A 23,357-nucleotide genomic window follows, 5' to 3' on the forward strand; every position below is an offset into this window, starting at 1 on the left:
TTATTTCTTCTAGCGGTGTTCCCTAGAAAACATTAGCTCTAAGATATTCCCTCAGAGCAGCTCGATTTTTGGCCTGTCCCTTCAAAACTTTTCCTACACTATTTCATGTCCACCCCCACAAGCCATCTTTTTATTTCCTGCAGCTTTTGGGTGTTTTTCAGCCAGGAGGCTTAATATACACAAGCTCGGTGTGTGTGTGTGTGTGTGTGTGTGTGTGTGTGTGTGTGTGTGTGTGTGTGTGTGTGTGTGTGTGTGTGTGTGTGTGTAGGTGTTTTAGCCTCAGGTCATTTAGATGGGAGTTTTTTTTTCACAGTTTAAAGTACAGTTAACGGTAGATGTTTGGATGTTCTTAAGTGCTTAACTGTCCACATTTGTTTGCAGTGGACTTCTATGCAAACTGATACACAATTAAGTCACAATGATTTTGTAAATTTTTTTGGCAGCAAAAAAAAAAGAAGAAAAAAGAAAAGAAAAAGCAACCCACACCTCTATATAGATTTCTGGAGAGTGGCAAATACATCCCAGGAGCTCAATTTTTATTGCAGTTTATGTGTTTCGCGAATCCAATGGAGGCTTCCGTGTGTGCTTTTTCAGATCTCAAATTTATCTTGCGAGTGCCATTCTCGCCTGTTATTCACTCATAAATCCACCAGAGGCTGCTGTCACCTGACTGTCTGACTATATGACTGACTGACCGATCAACTTAACCACCCTCTTCCTTCCCTAAACCCAACCAGTTGTGTTTTCAAAAGCACTGATTGACCCACTTTCCTAAACCAGTTTTTTTTAACTGACAGTGTTAAAAAAAAAAAAAAATCTAGAAAAAGAAAAGCCTCCGTCTGATGTTTACCACATTTTAAGATTTTACAATAATTTCACCCTGTTATTTATTTGGTTTTTTTTTTAGCTTTTGTTTTCATCTTACCTGGTTTCTTAAACCATTCTTTGTCTCTCAAACACTGTCATCATGGTCAACACCTCTCTGCTATCAATTTTGCCAATGCACATGGCGACCTAACTGGAAAAGCTGGTAACAGTGGGAAAGCCGTCCATATGCAGGCAAGCGGTCAGCTGGTAAGCGCAAAAAGAAACGGCGCCATAGCCCCCTGTAACGTTTATTTTAATAACAAAATGGAGCCATACATACTTCTGGCTACATAATTCTCGATCTCCAGAAATATATATAGGGCTACATTTTCAGAATGAGCCTATGTTGGAAAAAAAAAATGAAGGAATGAGGGATAAAGGAATATACAAAGAAAAGAAAAAAAAAGAAAATTAACAAGATTTGCACTGGTTTAAAGTATTAATATTGTCTAATAGTATTATAATATCTAAATATTATGATTATGGCTTAATTTTGCAACTTACGTAAAGCCGTCCTGTAATTTTATTTATTTATTTATTTATTTATTTATTTATTATTATTATTATTATTATTATTATTATTATTATTATTATTATTATTATCATTATTATTAAATATTACTATTTTTCATTATTTTTTAAGTAATTTCAAAGTAAAGTTTAATAGAGCAGCAATGTTTGAATACTATTTCCTATAACATTTGATTGTATTATTTTTGCTAGAATAAATATTTTTGTTTTAAATAATTTTTAAGATTAAATGAAGGTAAAATATTTTTTATGATACATTTCCATTTATGAAGGCTAGGAGTAAATAACATGAAACACAAGAGTCAAAGAACGCAGTTAGACAAGGAAATGAAAATGCCATGTAAAGTTACAGGTTTGTTTTAACTAACAAAAACAAGCAACACTCTTCAATGCGTGTGAGCAAATGTGGTCTGTGGAATGAGCACTTGAGCAGCTTCAACTGTGAGTGTTTAGAACCAGGAACCGGTGTGTGTGCACGGTGCATGCTGTGATTTGTAGTTCATTTGATGGGAGAGTTGCAGTTTTCCAACGATCTGCAGTAGCTAGATCGCTGGTGACTGTAACAATATCTAGTTTATGCAAAATTGGTTACTTTCATGCTTATATCACACAATATAAAAATACACAAGTCAAATATAAATTGTAGGTTATATTGTGTGTATTCCATTTTCATGTTGAATCTCTGAATGCCTCCTCAATTGTTAGTCACTTAAATGACTTAATGTTAAATGTATTTCAAGATTTACACTAACAATTGCAATTCATGACTGTCAGTTAATAAAAGCATTCCCTCCATTTATCTGTATTGCCTATGCATATTTTTACACAAATAAAAAAGAGAGAAAAAACACAAAGGCAGATGTTTGTTTTTCCAAAAAGGCACTTACATATGGATTAATGTTTCTAATGCGATACAGAACATGCAGTGTTGCAATGTTTGCTTCATTTCGAAGGAAAATGTCAAGCGCCTTGCTTTACAGAGTCCAAAATGCAAATGTGTGGCTTAATTTGCTGCTAAACTCTGTCTTTGTCTGTTGTGTTGCTACGTTACTAGACATCCTTTCCACATAGATAAGCAAAATCACACATTTGCATCTTTTCTTTGAACTCGAGTGTGTGATTATAGTATATTTTAAGAACACGTTATGTTGGTCTACATGTCAAATATGTGGTCTGTTTGTTTATACTGTATAATTGCGTAAGCAGGAAGCTTTGCAACTTTGTCTTTTTCGGTTTCTGTTAGTTTTCTCCCTGAAGTCTGAACAACATCAAAAACTTGTCATATCACTGGATATGAATTATGAATATGCAACAAAGAGTGTGTTTTTGATTTGCAGCTTTGTCAAAAATAAATACAAAAACAAATAAGAATAATAATAAATAAAATAATAATAGCACAATAAAAAAGCTAACAAAAAATATAAACAAATATAAATAAATTAACCGATGAAAAACAAACCAACAAATAAATAAATAAATAAAATTAATGAACAATAAAATAATACACTAATGAATACACAAATGAAAAAAAAATGAACAAATACATAAATAAATAAATAAATAAAACACATAACAACAATAATAATAATAATAATAATAATAATAATAATAATAATAATAATAATAATAATATAAAAATAATAATAATGCTGTGAGGTGACGCAGTGGCGCAGTAGGTAGTGCTGTCGCCTCACAGCAAGAAGGTTGCTGGGTCGCTGGTTCAAGCCTCGGCTCAGTTGCCGTTTCTGTGTGGATTTTGCATGTCAGGTACAGGTGAATTGGGTAGGCTAAATTGTCCATAGTGTATGAGTGTGTGTGTGTGTGTGTGTGTGAAGGAGTGTGTGTGGATGATTCCCAGAGGGGCTGGAAGGGCACCCACAGCATAAAAACGTGCTGAATGAGTTGACGGTTCATTCCGCTGTAGCGACCCCAGATTAATAAAGGGACTAAGCTGACAAGAAAATAACTAAAAGAATGATAAGATCAATAGTAAATAATAATAAATAATAATGAAAAATACAAATACAAAAAAAAAATACAAGTAAATAATAAACAAATAAAATAATAAAACACATAGGCAAACTAATAAAAAATAAACAAATTAAATAAATAAATAAATAAATAAATAAATAAATAAATAAATAAAACAGGTACAAATTAAATGAACAAAAAAAAAAATAAATAAATAAAAGAACGAACGGACAAATAAAGAAATAAATGAAATTTTACTACTTTGAATTTAAAAAGATCTCATTTAGATAATTTTTTTATTAATTATTTATTGTTCTCATATTGCACAAGAGCTGTCTTGCACTTTCATTTGACAGCAGGATTCGTTTTCATATTACTGACTTAGCTTTATGTGTGTGTAAGTGGAGAAAGCTTGACCCTCGCAGTTATAATTTGTCATGCCGTCTGTGTTATCAGCAGTTGGTCTAAAGGTCTGGACTGGAGCAAAAAAAAAAAAAAAAAAAACACAACCAAAAAAAAAAAGCCAGAATCCATCATGTCACAATGACAATGGCTTCTCTAGCCAATCACATGATTGAAGCCTACTGTTTACAGGAAGGAATGAGGGAAAAGCAGATTTGATATGCTGATTTCATATAAAGAAGCAGTGCTAGTTTATTTGTCAAGACTAAAACTTCTCAAGGGTGTTTGAATGTCAAGAGAAGATGTCAGTTTTGGAAACCTCTTTAAACAATATTAAAAAAAACTTAATTATATGTTAATGGCCAGGTCATATTTAAATTATGGTCTAAATACTATTATTTTAGACATAAGTATATAACACAGATGCTGCTAATAACTGCTTCCATAGCAAACATGAAATATCATGTGTTATCTTTCAAAACTTGGAAGTGTACAATTTGAGCAGCTTGAGACCACTGTCTTAATCAGAGCTTGTTGTCCCATACAGTACCTCCTATTCTCAACATATCATTTAAAAAAACTTCCAAATTAAATATCTGATTGTTAACAGCATATTCGGGATATTCCAGAAAACGGCCAAATTACCATCTGCTAAACCCTGAATTCTGGGTTTATGACCCTAAACCTGTGTACTCGAGCAACAGTATGGTCAGTTCTAGTACAGTCAACCCTGAACACGAAGCAGATTCTCAACAGAACACCAAAATCAGGAGTCACCATGGAAACAGATGTAAAAAAAAAATAAAAATACTGTGCCACAAACCTTCTATATTAGTTTTCTGCTTCATGGCGAGTTAAACTCTTAGTGCTTATCAGCCCACAAAACAAAACACAAACATAAGTACAGAGCGCGAGTCCCAAGCATGCCCATGACGGTACACATGCAGAGAAACCCAAGGACTGAAAACGAGTGCTCGACCTAAGAAAACTCAAGCCGAGCACCACATACAGAACAAGACAGCTCTAGTGTCCGAACTCTGCCACCAAAACAAGAATTTACAAGACCAGAGTGGCAGAACCCTGACACTTGCAGGTGTGTTGAGGCAAGTTGGAGCTAAAATCTGCAGGACACCTGCCCTCCAGGAGCGAGTTTGGACACCCCTGCCTTAAATAAACAACATGGTTGCAATCTGAACCACTACATTCTCTACTAAAAAAAAGCCTCAAACGTACATTATGTTGTCCAACAGCTGCAATATTGGTCAAATTGTAGTGAGTTAATTGATCTGCTGTCACTCTATGTGAGTGGAGTAATACACACGGATGAAGAAACTGTACAAGGACAGTTATTGCAGAATAATTGCACGGCTATCAGCTAATCAGAATCGAGAACCAGACAGAACTGATGTAATTTCATTTCATTTTAATTTAGTTATTGTTTATCCGTGTACCACAAATGCTGATGTCTACTTTTATACAATCAATGAGTTGAAAGTATGAGAGTGATGTTCTAACATGCTAAAGAACCAAGCTATGCATTTAGGGGTTAAACAAAGCACATTCTGAATACTAAGCACAGCAGGAAAACATTCCTCGAAACTATATGTAACTTTGATATCCAAGCATTTCCACATGCAGGACAATCATATTGACAGAACAATGTCATCCTAGGTCACCGCAACAGTGCTGTGCTTTGAAGCAGCTTGTTGTAATATGGTGTTGGTAAGCCTATATGCCCAGGAGACAAAAGACGGGCTCTTTGCCGTTGTCATCCTGATATGTTTGGGTAAAAAAAGAAAAAAAAAAGTGGTAACAGCTCTTTAGGATCGACTGTGACACTGAATACGAGATTGAACTGTTTCCACACCGTCTGAAACTGAACGGCATCACAGAGCGCCAAAACAAACCGACTTTCGGCTCATGGAATCTTTCATATTTTTTGCCACAATAGATAGCAATAGGAAACAATTGCTAGGCGATGTGCTGAGGGTCTGAAATTGAAGAACGCACCCAGAAAGGAGCTCATGCCATCCCGAGGAGGATCTCAGCCAATGCTATATGATCTCTCCGCGGCCCAGCTGAACAAATGCTGCCACAACGCTTCTTCCCAGCATGACTCGTTCTCGAGCAAACAAACCAAGGAGAAAAATGAGAGACCACACTGTAGAGGATAGTGATCTTGGCACATCAACAACTGAATATGCTTAATAACAGCCCAGAGATGGCAAACTGCGGAGCAATCCACGCTACAGGTGGTAGACGACGTGATACTTGAACTTTAGACAAATAAGACTAAAGCCTAAAAGTGGCACTAAATAGGCTTTCTTGATTTGTTGTGCTTTGTGCTATATTGTTTAATGTATCTAGTCTGCTAAAATACAGTTGAATATTTTATTTATATTTTCACATGACATTATACATTTTTAATACTGCCGTAAATTGTAAGTGATATTTCTCATACACTCAAAAAAATGTTCAAACTGCTGATTTAAAATGAGCTGAAATACAATTCTTAAGTTTTTTGGAGGGACAACTTGATTGTTTTATTTAATCCACTTAAATTTGTAAAAAAAAAAAAAAAAAAAAAAAAAAAAACGTATAAGTGAACTTATTTCCTTCATGTTGTCTCAACACAAATCGATTGTGTGGAACTCAGCCTTTTTTTTTGAGTATATAAAGTGCTCAGCATAAATAAGTACACCCTTCAAAATCTGTTTTAAATTCATATGTTTAATAAGAAACTCTGTAATATTATATTTTATTATATTACATTGTGCAGATCAGTGGCATAGTGCAAAATGTGGAGGCCCCCCTGCAAGGGCAGGATTAACGGGCCTCCCCTGTGAAGACCAGGGAGTGGGGGTGAATGGAGCGATTACAAACTGAAGAGACGAGCGAAGATGTGGGGCCCTTTGACCTGTCCCCTATGCCCCTGTTGAAGTTGTCATTTAATAAGAATATGTCAATAACTCAATTTTGACAAAAAATATCACATAGAACTTTACAATTCTAAGGTGACAAAATCTTAAACAGGAAAAAAAGAAAAAGACATTTAGAAAAATTTTGAAATAGTGTAGGTTTTTATATATATATATATATATATATATATATATATATATATATATATATATATATATATATATATATATATATATATATATATGTGTGTATATATATATATATATATATATATGTATATATATATATATATATATATATATATATATATATATATATATATATATATATATATATATATATATATATATATATATATACATATATATATATATATATTATATATGTTGTTTGAATTTATTTTTCTTTCAATTTCTAAATAAATTCGGTGACTAAAAATGTTTCAATAAATATATAAATAAATTAATAAATTAAAAAATATATAATAAGAGGTTTGAATTTTAACAAAAAATTATATCAAACTATCTCAAAAAAATAATGCTAGTATGTGTATTTAAAAATGTTTCGTCTTGAACATTTTCACTTTTTGTATTAACATCCCCACTATACTTTTTTTTTGTTGTCTCTTGAATCATACATTTGTCTTCAATTATCATTAAATAATTAAATAACTCTCTCTCTCTCTCTCTCTCTCTCTCTCTCTCTCTCTCTATATATATATATATATATATATATATATATATATATATATATATATATATATATATATATATATATATATATATCTTTAATAACTCATATCTAATAACTGTTTTATTTTATCTTTGCGATGATGACAGTAAAGAATATTTGACTAGATATTTTTTAAGACACTTATATACAGCTTGAACATGTGACATTAAGATGCGACATGTGACATTAAGATGCTTAACTATTTTAATTTGGTTAAATAAGGCAGGTGAGGGTAATTAGGCAAGTTATTGTTTAACAATGGTTTGTTCTGTAAGCTATCGAAAAAAAAAATAAAAAGCTTAAAGGGGCTAATAATTTTGACTAAACTTAATTTGGGAAATATTAACTGTATATATATATATATATATATATATATATATATATATATATATATATATATATATATATATATATATATATATATATATATATATATATATATATATATGTGTGTGTGTGTGTGTGTGTGTGTGTGCGTGTGTGTGTGTGTGTGTTTATGCTACTAAACTAAATAGACATTTACATAAAACATCTAATACTTGTGTTATCTGTCATTTCATGAATAAAAAAAATAACATATGCATATTGTGTCTGTCCCTAATTTCTGGTCAACTTGGTTACATTGGTTCAAACAAGGTACAACAATCTTTAAAACAACAGTAGAATGTAACTTTCTCTGGCTTGCCATTTGGTAGTTTTAAAATTTATCTTTATCTCATTAATTGATACAAAATATTCAGATACAACCAATATTACACTAATGGTCTGTCAACTTTGCTACTGGGGTATTTTACTCTGTTTCTCATTAACTGAAATAACAAGTTTAAACATTACCATTTGGAGAAATAAAATAATTCTGAACTCACGCGTGGTTAAAAACATACTCTAATAAGAATTGCTACATTTACAAAGTTGAAAGACACCTCCCAAAATAACATTATATATGTCCTTGAACTCAGTCAGCTTAGACAGTTACTGTCAGCTCATTTAATGTTAAAAACACAATGACATGACTTTTTCTGATTCGATCAGCCATGGTGCTTGACCTGACAACTTTGAAGACCACTGACTAAGCCAATCTACCATTAGACATCCCCTTCTCTGACACTTGTGAGACTAACAACAACAGAACAGGTTAACAAAACAAAGCAACAACACTTATGACTGTCAGCACAGTGTGAATGTTCCTGCAAAGCCATGTTAACTGCCTGAGCTTAAACCTGAATTTGTTTTCAATTAGTGTCCCGGTGGTGGTGTGGAGCAGGTTCTGACAGCGGGTTCTGTTCAAACTGCAGGTGGCATCAGCGATGTGCATTCAAGACCCACGGCACCTCGTCATGCTAAGCTGATCTCAGACATAACTGGATAAAGCTGGAAAAAAAAAGCGCCGTCTGCACCACAAGTGGAAACCTAGACTAAATCTAATACAGCTTCAATCCAAGACCAGGGCACACAGGGTGGACGTGATGGTCCGAAGGGGTAATTCAATCTCCATGTGGTTTTCTTCTACATCTCCGCCGGTACCAAACAAGTGGGTTCTGGTTCTATTAAATGATTTCATGAACTCAAAACATACATAGTTTCCAGTTCTGGTCAACACATGGGCTTGTAGAGCTGCACGTCTGTGTTTTATTAGGTGATGGACAGCATGGAATAGTGTTTTCTTTCAAAACACCAATAATCGTTGTTCTATGTACAAATTTGAGAAATAATTTTTGGCATTGGAGATGTGATTGTAAACTGATAAGTCTTTCCACACATCAAAAACAAGGAGAAATTGAAAAACTACTCCATGAAGGATCTTATCCTGATATACAGTGGTCCCTCGCTATGCAGTTAACTTTTCACTGCCTTGCATTTTCGCTGATTTTTATTGTGCGATTTGACATGCTTTTTTCTACAGAGCGTTGTTTTCTGTGCAGAGATGGGAAGTGACGATGTCAAATACTTCATTATTGTACTTTAGTAGATTTTTCTGGTATCAGTTCTTTACTATCTATTTTTCGGATAACTTTTTACTTTTTTACACAAATATCTGAATATATATATATATAGAAATATATCTTTCTACTCTTTACACTTTTAAATCAGGCTCATTACTCTAATTTGAATGTGTTTTGTGGTGTGATCTATATTATTTCTTGTAACTAGAAATTTGAACACCTTTTTGATTCAATCGATTTATTTTTGTCAAGCATTTATAGCTTTTAACTTCGATCCATGATCGTGAAGCAACAACCGATATGCATGTTTTTTTTCCCCACTGCTTTAAAATGATCGAGGCGGGATAGTGCTGCTACCTGTGCAGATTACGCAACAGGCACACATGCGAACTCCAGTGGACTGGAGGCAATTTTACATTTGACTTAAATAGGTAAATATTTGGAAAGATATATTATTATGAAAGCAAAATAATTACATTTGCAATCAGTTTCAAGCCCTTTATCCAAAATGTAAGCACTTTTCAAACCTTAATATTTAAATACAATAGATTCAATTTGAGCAGTTTTAAGGAATTTAAAGGAATTTTATATATATATATATATATATATATATATATATATATATATATATATATATATATATATACAATTTAATTTTGCCAGTGGGAACAGTGGGAAAATTCTGTACTTGTACCTAAAAATGGACGATTATGAGATTGTGCTGTTAATTTCTATTTGCAAACGTCTATTAAAATACACATAAGTCTAATATGCTTGGTGTGATCCTGCAATTGTAAGGATATAAGCAGTTATAGGGGTGGTCAAATGTACATTTATATGATTTTTATGTCTTTAATTTTATTGTTAACATTATTAAGAGACAACAATATGAGATACTTTACACCAGGGATCACCAAACTTGTTCCTGAAGGTCTGATGTTCTACAGATTTTAGCTCCATCCCTAATCAAACACACCTGAAAAAGCTAATCAAGGTCTTACTAGGTATACACCGAAGCAGGTGTGTGAAGACAAGTTAGAGCTAAACCCTGCAGGTCACCGGACCTCCAGGAACAAGATTGGTGACCCCTGCTTTACACCATTTAAAAAGCTGACAACCAGAAAGTTTTTTATAGATACATGATGTGAAGTGTAGTTATCACCATGAAACAAAAATAGGTATAAAGTAATAAATCCTTTTTACAAAGTAAAAATTTCAGGGCGTACTTCTTTACTTTATATTGACATAAGTATGTGAAGTTTGTCACTTTAACACCTTAATGGATCCTTAATGGATACTTTAGTTTCTCTTCAAATCATAACCAATTAATTGCTCTGTAGTATTTCACATGCCAACCACTGACAATTTTTTTTTTAAAAAGGGAAGGAGCTACACCATGTCCCACCCTCTTTTCGTGTTTCAGTGGTGATTACGTCAAACAATAAAATGTATATTTAAAAAGTTCACGGGACCTTTAATAGCAGTACACAATGAAGTTGGTGTATGACATTGTCTTCCTTAAGAAAACAAAAAATAAAATTAAAAATAAATAATAATAATAATAATAATAATAATAATAATAATAATAATAATAATGGCATATAGGCATTCAAATTTTTGGAGACAAACTGATTTTTAGTATTATAATAATGTAACCAGGCTACACTGACCTAAATTCAAATATGTATTTAGAAATTTCCTTCAGGTTTTAAATGGTGTAATATACCTTATATTGTGTAGTTATACAATGTATTTATTATGGTTTCTTAGTGAAAAGCTATAATGCTGAAAATTTATACTGTGAAACTAAATGAACAAATAAATAGATAAATAAAATAAAAACAAGAAACACATTGAAATAAATGTGACATTTTGAAATATAGACATGATTATTACTTATATTATTATTTTTTAAAACAATGATACTATTTTTTTTCTGAAATAAAATAAAATAAAATAAAAACAGATGCTATTCTAATTTAATAACTCATTTTTATTACCTTTATAAAACAGACATAAAAACGACCTCAAGAACAGGTGGTCACACAATTAACCAAAAATCATCACTAATAATTTTCCAAAAGATTAAACAAAACAAAAACAAACAAAAAATACTTAAAATTCTTAGTATTATTCAACTACCAAACAACATCACTAAAGTAATTCAATGAACACTAACAACATTAGCTCAAATATACTCAAATGAACTCGAATATTCATAACCGATGAGGGAAAAAACAGTTTGGACAGTCCAAGGGACTAACTCAGTTTCCATGTGGTTTTCTTCTACCGTATATCTCCATCGGTATCAAGCGAGTGGGTTCTGGTTCAATCGGATGATTTTATGAACTCAAACCATACTAAAGTTTCATAGAAGCCAATTCTGGCCAACATGTGGTCTCGTAGAGTTGCGTGCATGTGTTTTATTAGGTGATAGACAAATAAAGTGTATCAGAAACAATGTGTGGGAAGACAGACCTTGGCCTTAAGCTGCTGTCATCTTGACTCGTGTTTCACGAGGGTTTCAATGTCAATCTACACCAAAAAAATGTATAAAAAAAATCCATAATGTCCTCCATATGCCCATGTGAGAGCAACATCTCGAATGTGTGGTTGTCTTTTCCTTCAGCCTCCATCAAAACAATATCGCTAGATCTTCCCTTGCCTTTGCTTATTGCTCTTGGAATTGACTAACAACAAAAATATATTAACAGCCCTCCTTTGACACAGTGTATGCTTTGATGAGGTGGTTATTCTGACAGCTGCCTACGTTTTTTTTTTTTTTTTTTCGTTTTCCAGGAGAAATGTGTGGTGTGTTGTTACACCTCAAAACCTTGCTGTGAAGCAGTTGTTGAAAGAGAGAAAAAGTAATGGAACAAATGAAGTGCCTGCACTAAGGAAATGGATACGATTTTAACTAAAAAATAATATAAAAAAAAAACTGCATTAATTGATTTACAGTAAAGTTGCAGCATGGTGGCTCAGTGGTTAGCAGTTGAAGGTCGCTGTTTTGAGTCCTGACTGGGCCAGTTGGAATTTCGCTGTGGGGTTTGCATGTTTTTCCCATGTTGTGGCGTGGTGCTCCAGTTATCTCTACAGTCCAAAGACATGTGGCATAGGTGAATTGGATTAACTAAATTGGCTATAGTGTGTGTGTGTGTGTGTGTATGTGTGTGTGTGTGTGTGTGTGAATGCGAAAGTTTTTGGGTGTTTCCCAATTCTGGGTTGCGGCTGGATGGGTTTTTAAGCTGTTAAAAGTATATATTAATAACAATAAAAATTTTGTAGTGTCCATAAAATGTCCAATTCAGTGGCATAAAATGGCATAAAAGTGGGATGAACAAACCTTGTGAGGCAGGGACTGATGTACCAAAAAAAAAAAAGGCATAAAAATTAAATAGAAATGACTTCAATAAACAATTAAATGTTTTTTTAGAACAAATAATAAACTTATTTTTATAATTACCTGTATTTAAATTAGCATACATGTTTTTTTCTTTCTGATTTCTTTATGTTTCAATGACCTCCGATAAGTAAATGACAGCAGGATTACATTTCATGAAGTATCCACATTAGGTGTAACATCCGCCACTTGGCCTGAGAAACCTATTCTCAAAGACTTACTTTTAGTCATTATTTGGGTAGCACACATTCTGAATGCCTTCGACAGAATTAAAATTAGCCATTTTAATTAAGATTAAATCCAATATTACAGTGAGTTTAATCTTGAAAAAAAAAAGTATATATATATATATATATATATATATATATATATATATATATATATATATATATATATATATATATATATATATATATATATATATATATATATATACACACACGAAGCAGTGGCACAGTAGGTAGTGCTGTTGCCTCACAGCAAGAAGGTCGCTGGGTCGCTGGTACGAGCCTCGGCTCAATTGGGATTTCTGTGTGGAGTTTGCATGTTCTCCCTGCGTTCACGTGGGTTTCCTCCGGATGCTCCGGTTTCCCCCACAGTCCATATGCGGTACAGGTGAATTGGGTAGGCTAAATTGTCCGTAGTGTACGAGTGTGTGTGTGAATGTGTGTGTGTGGATGTGTCCCAGAGATGGGTTGTGGCTGGAAGGGCATCCGCTGCGTAAAAGCTTGCTGGATAAGTTGGCGGTTCATTCCGCTGTGGCAACCCCGGATTAATAAAGGGACTAAGCTGACAAGAAAATGAATGAATGAATAAATATGCCCAACTATAACATATATATATATATATATATATATATATATATATATACACTGATATATTCAGCAGCATTAAGTGTAAAAGTCAATTTTCACACATTACCTTTCTGCAGCGTAAAATCACAATATGTTTATAACAGTAATAATAATAATAATAATAATAATAATAATAATAATACTTCAGAGAAATGAACTACCAACTATTCCAGTATAGGTTTTACTGTGCATTCACACCGAAAGCTGTGAGAGAATCCAAGGTTGCTTTGGCCACCCTGCCTTCAGCTCCGGCGGTGAGAGCCTCAAAATTCGCCACACTGATGTCATATTCAAAGGGGCCGTTGCAGCATATCAGCTACATTCCCGCATAAAACATGCATTATAGCATGAAAATTTTGCGCACTTCTTATTAATTTAATTTATCAAAGATCAAGTTGCATGTGGTGTGGTTTTGCTCCACTTAATTATCCAATGTGTCTATATGTCTGAAATATCCTGAAGCTGCAGTACTGTTTTGTACTGTCGCATGAGATTCCCGCTTTTTTAAAGATAAATATCTATAACATTAATGCATATCAGTAACTAGCCAGTAACTTTTTTAATGTATGTTCCTGTAAGATAATATTGTAAATAACTGAAAATCCGGCGACTGCAATAATCAAACCCTTGGAAACAACTGTGGTCAGAACCAAGGTTTACAGGTCTATTTACAGGTCTTTATTACCATAAAGCTGACTTAATTTTACCTCTCCTCGACGCCCACAATGATGAAGACGCGGATATAGATATACATATAAGTAGGCCCACAAGGAGTCTGAGCGCATAGAAATCCGTAGATTTTTAGCCCATCGTTGAGTCTATTTATTTATTTGTATATATGTGTGTACATTTATATTAAATCAGTTTTTAAATTAATTTCAGTAATAGTATTGACTAAAATGAAAATGTTCATATTATTATCTTACAATACAATCTGTAAAGCATTGTAGTATATATATTAAATGAAACACTTGCTTTGTTTACCAAATAAGTGGATCTAATTGCATCTGCATTGGAAACATTAAATAAGAGGTAAAAACTGATACAATACTCCCAAAATCATAAATCTGCAGATTTTTTTACAAATATTTACAAATGTTTGCAGATTCTGTCTGGCCCTAGGTATAAGTTATAAGTGTAATTAAAGAAAACTGTGTGATATTTACAGATGCTATGAACATAATATAGAAGTTGTATTAACTATAGTCAGATATTTACAGATGAACATACTGTACATGTTGCTATTAGTAATCATAAATATGTAAATAGATATGAACATAATATACAGGTTATTTTATATAAACAGGAATTAAAAATAAATGTGCAAATATGTATATCTTACATTTACAAATGTATATGTGCAGGGGATATGTACATTTACAAATGGGTGTAGTGCAATAAATATTTGCTATATTAAGTGTGCAATATTAAATAATCACACCAGTGTGATCGTACACACCAGAAACAACCAAGCTTCCAGATTCTTTACTGTAAATGTACTGTAAGTTTTACCTTTTTTTTTTTTTTTTTACAGTGTAAACTTAGAAGGTGAAAAGTGGGAAAGATGCCCACTCTTCACCCTGAATCTTCCTCAGAACTTGCGAATCCAAAAGAAAGGCTTTTTTCATTGTGTCTGGGACGAAAGTCTGTCTGCTTTCAGCAACTCTCCCGCTGGTCAGCATGAACACAAGCTGCCAAGAACAGCAGTGGCCCACATCCCAACCCTCCATTTGGGGCACTTTGCCAGTTCCCTCTTCCCCACTGCTCCGTAGGGCACTGGGGGCGGGTGAGGGATCGGCTTGCCCATGGACTCGAGCGGCTCCAGGTCAAAAGCTGAGTGTGGTATTGTAATTTGGCCTGTTCAAATGAAACCCCGAGTGCACAGGTGAGGGCCACAGACGTGGAACTTGAGTTGGAACTCATCCAGATTGTCATAATATACTCATCAGATCTAACAGACATCGTTTTATATGTTGTGGCTCCTTGACGTTCTTTCTAAAGGCAGAGCGACCGGAAAAGAGATATACAGAATGCAATAAAGGGGATATAAATAAGCACGGGAGAGAAAAGAGCAATTGTTGGAGGCTAAGCATGGAATTGAAACGGAAGACAATTTATGTTGTTGTGCCAGACTGTTCTTCAATCTTGTACTCGGCCCATGTGTTTCTCGACTCCTGCTGACTAGTATGGAACAAATACCTTGTCTAGATTTTAGAAGAAAAATAATTTCTTAAGAAAAATGCTGAGGGATAAAAAGTGATAAACTGATGCTCCAACTTTTTTTTCCCCCTTCCTTTCTAATGATGTTTATCATGCAGGAATAATCCTCTTCATTTTTGCTATGCAAATGGATATGTCACTGTGGAGAGACTAAGTATACAATGGTTTTGCTTAAAATTATATCTGAAATATTGTACTAGCCATGCATAAAAGCTGCATAAAAATTACATCAATATAGCAAGTTTAGTCATTGCAGCAAGGATTTAATACAGTGTTACTACAACGATATTACTACAGACCTCACTTAAGCCGAGTAATTGTTTAGGTATTTACTTATTTGTGAGTGTGTTTATTTTTTTGCTTATTGTGTGTGTGTGTATGTGTGTGTTTTATTTACTTAAATTTGTGTGTGTTTGTGTTTTATTTATTTACTTATTTGTGGGTGTGTCTGTGTGTGTTTATTTACTTATTTGTGTGTACTTATGTGTGTGTATGTATTTTTGTGTGTACTTATTTTGTGTATGTGTGTGTGTGTGTGTGTGTGTGTGTGTACTTGTTTGTGTGTGTACATATTTGCAAGCTTACGCACTTATTTGTGCGTGTACTTGTGTACGTACTTATTTGTGCGTGTACTTGTGTACATACTTATTTGTGTTTAATTATTTGTGTGTGTAGTTACTTATTTGTGTGTGTACTTACTTGTGTGTGTACTTTCTTATTTGTGTGTAGTTACTTATTTTTGTTTGTACTTATTTGTGTGTACTTATTTGTGTACTTTGTGTGTGTACTTATTTGTGTACATACTTTGTGTGTGTACTTATTTGTGTACTTACTTTGTGTGTGTACTTATTTGTGTACTTACTTTGTGTGTGTACTTATTTTTTTGTACATACTTTGTGTGTGTACTTATTTGTGTACATACTTGGTGTGTGTACTTATTTGTGTACATACGTTGTGTGTGTACTTATTTGTGTACATACTTTGTGTGTGTACTTTTTTGTTTGGGTACTTATGTGTGTACATACTTTGTGTGTGTAATTATTTGTGTGTAGTTACTCATTTGTGTATGTATGTATTTATGTGCGTAGTTATTTTTGACTACTTTACTATTTGTGTGTGTGTGTGTGTGTGTGTGTGTGTGTGTGTGTGTACTTATTTGTGTTTATTTTTCTATTTGTGCATGTAGTTATTTGTGTGTACTTACTTTTGTCTATATTTAATTGTATGTGCACTTATTTGCATGGATTTTTCTTATTTGTGTGTATAGCTACTTGTTTGTGTATGTACTTATTTGTGTGTACTTATTTTTGTCCGGTACTTATGTGTTTTTTGTGTGTACACTTATTTCTGTGTACTTGTTTGGGTTTACTTATTTGTGTGTACTTATTTTCATGTGTGCTTGTTTGTGTACTTATTTGTGTATGTACTTACTTATTTTTTGTGTGTGCTTATTTGTGTGTGTACTTAATTGTGTGTGTACTTATTTGTGCGTGTAGTTGTGTACATACTTATTTGTGTGTGTAATTATTTGTGTGTGTAGTTATTTATTTGCGTGTGTGTGCTTAATTGTGTATGTACTTATTTGTGTGTACTTTCTTATTTGTGTAAGTAATTACTTATTTGTTTACGTACTTTAAGTGTGTACTTATTTTAGTGTGTAGTTACTCATTTGTTTATGTACTTATTTTTGACTGTACTTATTGTGTGTACTTATTTTTGGTACTTTCCTATATGGGTGGGTATTTATTTGTGTTTGTACTTGTCTGTGTGTGTACTTATTCGTGTGTATTTTTCTATTTGTGCATGTACTTATTTGTGTGCCATCATTTTTGTCTGTATTTAATTTTTTGTGTAATTATTTGTGTGTATAGTTACTTGTTTGTATTTGTACTGATTTGTGTGTACTTATTTTTGCCCGTAATTATTTGTTTTTTTGTGTGTACTTGTTTGTGTAACTTATTTGTGTATATATGTACTTATTTGTGTGTGTTCATATTTGTGTGCATACTTTTGTTTGTATTTTTGTGTCTACTTATCTGTGTGCATACTTATGTGTGTACTTTATTTGTTTGTGTAGTTACTTGTTTTGTGTGTGTATTTACTTGTGTACGTACTTTGTGTGTGTACTTATTTGTGCGTGTAGTTACTAATTTGTTTATGTACTTATTTAAGTGTGTACTTATTTTTGACTGTACTTATTGTGTGTACTTATTTTTGTGTACTTTCCTATTTGTGCGTGCACTTATTTGTGTGTATGTGTGTGTGTTCTTGTCTGTGTGTGTACTTATTTGTGTGTATTTTTCTATTTGTGCATGTAGTTAATTGTGTGTATTTATTTCTCTCTGTATTTAATTGTGTGTACTTATTTGCATGTATTTTTCTTATTTGTGTGTATAGTTACTTGTTTGTGTATGTACTCATTTGTGTGTACTTTTGGCCGGTACTTGTGTGTGCTTATTTTTGTGTGTACCTTCTTATAATGTTCTCATATATTTATTATTAATGTAAAAATGATCTCTTCTACAAAATAATTTACAAGTTGGGATTCTTCTCCTCTATCTAATAATAATAATAATAATAATAATAATAATAATAAAATGATAATAATAATAATAAATGTTATTTATTTTAGGTCAGTTATCTAAAAATAAGCGATTTAAAAATAATTTAATCCTGCCTCTGACCTAGTGCGTATTGTAAAATACATTACTTTTTTGCCAATTGTCTTTCCAGTCTACTAGTTTATTAAAATGCTATTACGATTATATTAAATGTTGTTACAGCATTGCCTCAACAGACCAGAATTACTGAGAGCAAATATTAATATATAGCACAAATGCTTTTGATCCATCAGCATATTATGGAGTCATTTTATTTGTTCTAAGAAAAATTGAAGTGCCTTCAAGGTCACAATTAATCTTCTACAAAAGAAGCCATGGGTAATATTTATGTAACTCCTTCCATGATTAATTCCGTCTGTAATATATACAAATGCTCTTTTTATTTTATTTTAATTGGTGTAACAAGAAAGGAAACACTTTCTGCAGTTTAACCGTAATAAATGATAGTTTGTTTTAATCTCTCTCCTGTGGTGTTACAGTAATCTTTCGGAATATGCAAATTCACCTCTCGTGTTTATCACAATCTTTCATCTTTTCAAAAACACAGCTGTGCCCGTTCACCGCCACAGAATGCAGCCAAAATGCTCCATATTGTAAAACACGACCCATTTTTTTGTGATAGTTCAGCATTAAGAGGAATAACAAACCAAGCGCCGCATGACCTGTCAGTTGTAATGATTGATGGTGGTTGAGGAACAAGCATAGCTGACTTAATTAAATGAATGCCGTACCCCACGCTTTAGCTTAATTACATTAGCTCTCTCTCAGCCGTGTTTGTTTTTTCTTTTCTAGCAGTCATCTCCAGATCTGAAGGCTGTATTTGAAGGGAAGGGGAGACTCGGACGAAATAGAGACTATTTCTGGTGCGACTTCAGAACAGTCGAGCGCTTGTGCTGGCATTTCACAAAAAGGCATCAGCCTCTGCACTTTTGCTTTTTTTGTGAGTCCAGGTCCTGCTTCACAAAACCTCTGATTCATGAACTGCGCCTTTACTGCTGAAATGTCATATCACATGCTGTAATGCTGAAACCAACCTGCTTAAATCATAAAAAAAAATGGTCTAAAAAGTGTAAGATGAATCAAATTAAGTGTACAAGTAACTTAAACTTACATAACATTAAACTGACTAAAAAAGCTCATACCGCCAAAAAAAAAAAAAAAAAAAAATCAATTAAACATAGGAAATATTTAAGAAAAAAAATGAGTTACTGAGTATATAACTGTAATATAACACTAAAGTCTGATGCCACTGTATTTAGTAATAACCGTGCTACACTCAAATGTGAGTAACATACATGTTTGTATTTTTAAAGAATAAATGATATGGGTCATTATTAATATGAGATTAGGCCACAAAGCTGAGAGTAAGCCATACCTGCCAACAGACCCATCTCAGACCCATCTCCTCCAACCCTCCCGTTTTGTTATTGCTCCTCAAAAATTCCTGTAGTTTCACCCAACTACCCCCAGCTCATAGCCCCCGCACTCCCTTTCAGCTTTTTGGTACAGTCTATAACACCCCCGGATCGCCAACTTTGGAATAGTACAATTTGAAATGGATGTCCGAAACACAGTGTATTTACAGTTAGTCCCATTCCCCCATATTATAATAAAGATGAGGTATTATGAAATTATGTGGTTGTAAAACACTAGTAAAACATATAGTGACTGTGATGATTAACACTTGAGGTGAACCTGTGTGACCTGGAGAAGAAAAGCTGTATCAAATAACTAAAAGTCATGGAGAATCCTTTTGCATAATTTTTGTGACGATGTCTTGTGATTTTTGTGACATTGTGTTTTAGATGGAATTAGTTATGAATACATTCTTAAGTGTAACATACATTTTCAACAGTATCCAATATAAATGTATCCAATGTTAGATTAAAATCATATACACATTTTTCTTTTTCTTTCTTTCTTTCTTTCTTTCTTTCTTTCTTTCTTTCTTTCTTTCTTTCTTTCTTTCTTTCTTTCTTTCTTTCTTTCTCTTCTGCTGAATAAGCAGTCAATCAGAATGCCAAAAATAATGTATTCATTCATTTTCTTTTCGCCCTTGTCCCTTTATTATTTATAGAGTCGCCACAGCAGAACGAACTGTCAACTTATCCAGCATATGTTTTTACACAGCGGAAGCCCATACAGCTGCAACCCATCTCTAGGAAACATCCAAACACATTCATACACTACGGACAATTTAGCCTACCCAATTAACCAGTAGCGCATGTCTTTGGACTGTGGGGGAAACCGGAGCACCCAGAGAAAACCCATGCAAAAGCAGTGAGAACATGCAAACTCCAAACAGAAACCCCAACTGATCGAGCCGAGGCACTACCTACTGCGCTACTGCGTGGCCATGCCAAATATTAATACACTTTAAGACCCAACAGTTAACTTTATCAAATTAAATTATTTTAGTTAACTCAAAATGTACTGAAAGTTAATTCTACTCATTTGAAAAGAGTTTTAAACTCAGTGTTGAAGGTAATGAGTTAATTAAATACCTCGTTACATCTTAAATGGAGTAATTTCACTGTACTCATATACATTCATTTTTTTAACACAAATGATTTGTTGCAATCGGTTTCCTCAAACAGTTTAAGTTGCCTTATTGGGTTTTACATTACTTATTTGGTTTGAGTTATCTTCATTTATTGTTTTTTATTGTGCTAAAATTGCTTCATTTATTCAAATTGATTAAGTCCACAGTACTCATTAGGCTTAGTTCTATAATTGTATTGAGATATTGTTTTATCTTACACTCAATAATGAATCAGGATTAAATTCATCATTAACTGTTTGTAACCAATTTTATTTAATTTGTCATTTTAAATGAATGTTCTTGTTTGAAATTCTTTAGAATCAATCCAAATCTGTTAAAATTGAAGATTTTAGATTTAGTCCGTTGAAAGAAATGAATAGGGTTTAAATCTATCAAGCTTTAAAAAAGATACAAAATAAAAATAAAAGATTTATGGAATTGGTTTATTTGATATTTAGGGGCAATTCCAATGCAATGCCATACTCAATAGATTAATTATTAAGAAGCATTTAAGAACATTAGATGTATTGATAATATTACCAAAATCGTGTTCAGTTTATAAAACTGTTATATATATATAAAAAAAAAAAAAAAATATATATATATATATATATATATATATATATATATATATATATATATATATATATATATATATATATATATATATAAAAATTATGATTTTTTTTTTTTTTTCAAAACTTTCAGTGTTTCCAGCTGAGCTTGTAGGAACACAGATGTAGAGAAATGATCCCTGCAGTCTGGATTATCATATCAAGCAATAACCCTGATTTCAAGCAACGCTATTTTTGCTACGGTTTCAAATAGCATATGACTCATCATATGAACTCTGCAACTGAGAGAAAGCCAACATAATAGCTTGTTTTCAACTTGTTCCCTATTGTCATGTGTCTTTTATTTATATAAATATTTGCGCTTTTGTTAATGATATTTTTTTTTGTTGAAAAGAGTCTTCTCTTGCATTTAACTCTGAAAATTGTGTTTAATTTCAGCTTTTTTCCCCTTGCATCCATACTCTAGCAGGTTCGCATATCTGTCTGTGATGTATAAACAAGTGTCAACTAGTAGAAAGCGAAACGGTATACAACAATCAATGTTCTGGAAAAAAAAAAAGACACAAAGATGGCTAAATAATTCATAAAAGTATATCCAGTTATACCACAATGAATTAAACTTTCAAAAGCCTGTCCACATTCACAGCAACAGCTCGCTCTGAATTACCCACTCCTGTCAAAACAATTTCCACGCTGACTATTCATACGTCTGACATATTTTGTAATTGCTGCAATTAGTTCTGATAAAGTTTCCAATGAAAAAGATAAACTACCACAACTATCGAAAAATAAATAAATAAATACATTTTAAAAATCAATCCACTTTTAAACATTTAAAGAAAAGCCACTTACTTTTTACTTGGGTCACAGGGGGTCACAAGGGCACTGGGAGCCTTCTGGAATTATGAACAGGTTTTCTCCACTGACTGCAGCAGGGTACAATGAAACTCCTGAAGTCAGAAAAAAAGATGAAGCTCCCGCTGAGATGCACGGCGTCTGTCCTGAGAATGAGACTCATATAAACACAACGCACCTTTGTGTTTCGTTATGTTTTGGCTGAGTGAAACTTAACCCCTCGAGAGCCGACTAACCTGTCTTTTGTTTCTACATTCCACTCTCTCTCCTAGTTTTCGCAGTTATTTTGTGAGTCCACGCCTGCCGATGAGCTCAGCGGGTCAGGCTCATGTTTCAGTCTCGTACTGGAATTTGGAGGGCAGGCGGACTCTGAAAATGAGCCTGAGAGAGTCGACTGGAGGAGCAGTGGCAGGTCATGGGGTCGTGTCCCGCTCAACAAAGCGGGAGTTATGAGGCGGAGGGGTCAGGCTTGCCGCGGGACGTCAAGGGCTCTGAGAGAGTCATCAGTGACAGGACATGCACTGTTCCCTCAGGCAACAGCTCTCTGTCCAACTGAAGTGAAATGGAGACACTTAAACTATTTGCTTGATTCAAGATAATTTAGCTTTTGAAGTTGTTCGAAGTAGTTTGCATATTCTCATTTAAATAATTAGTTCACTCAAAAAACAATATGTATTATTTACACACCCTTATGTTGTTCCAATTTTCTGAGAGCTTTGTTTACCTTCAGAACACAAATTAAGATATTTTAGATGTAGATCCTTCAGTGGTCACAAGATGTTTAAAATCCAGAATAGGACTTGCAAATAGCAAAGACCTCAAAAGTTTGGGATACCCAAAAACATTTAGTTGATTTAGTCACCATTTTATTATTGGATTGTTTTACTGTAACTGTAGGTTAATATACCAACACAAAACTAGT

At 33.1% G+C, this 23,357-nt stretch overlaps 1 protein-coding gene across 5 annotated transcripts in view; it reads right to left on the minus strand.

Annotated features, from left to right (window-relative positions):
* The window catches only part of flrt2 (fibronectin leucine rich transmembrane protein 2), a 77,205-nt gene extending 54,487 nt beyond the window's left edge, over window positions 1-22,718 (minus strand). For 2 of the 5 annotated variants that reach the window (XR_015517995.1, XM_087297833.1), the window contains exon 1: window positions 22,433-22,668. The gene's annotated coding sequence lies outside the window, so the exon portion shown is untranslated. Of the gene's footprint in view, window positions 1-22,432 lie in introns of all 5 variants that reach the window. The other 3 variants (XM_087297836.1, XM_087297834.1, XM_087297835.1) reach the window with 3 other exon arrangements.
* Between the last annotated feature and the right edge of the window lie 639 nt (window positions 22,719-23,357).

The sequence above is a fragment of the Danio rerio genome, chromosome 20, assembly GCF_052040795.2.
Source record: "Danio rerio strain M-AB ecotype USA chromosome 20, GRCz13ab, whole genome shotgun sequence".
NCBI classification, from domain to species: domain Eukaryota; kingdom Metazoa; phylum Chordata; class Actinopteri; order Cypriniformes; family Danionidae; genus Danio; species Danio rerio.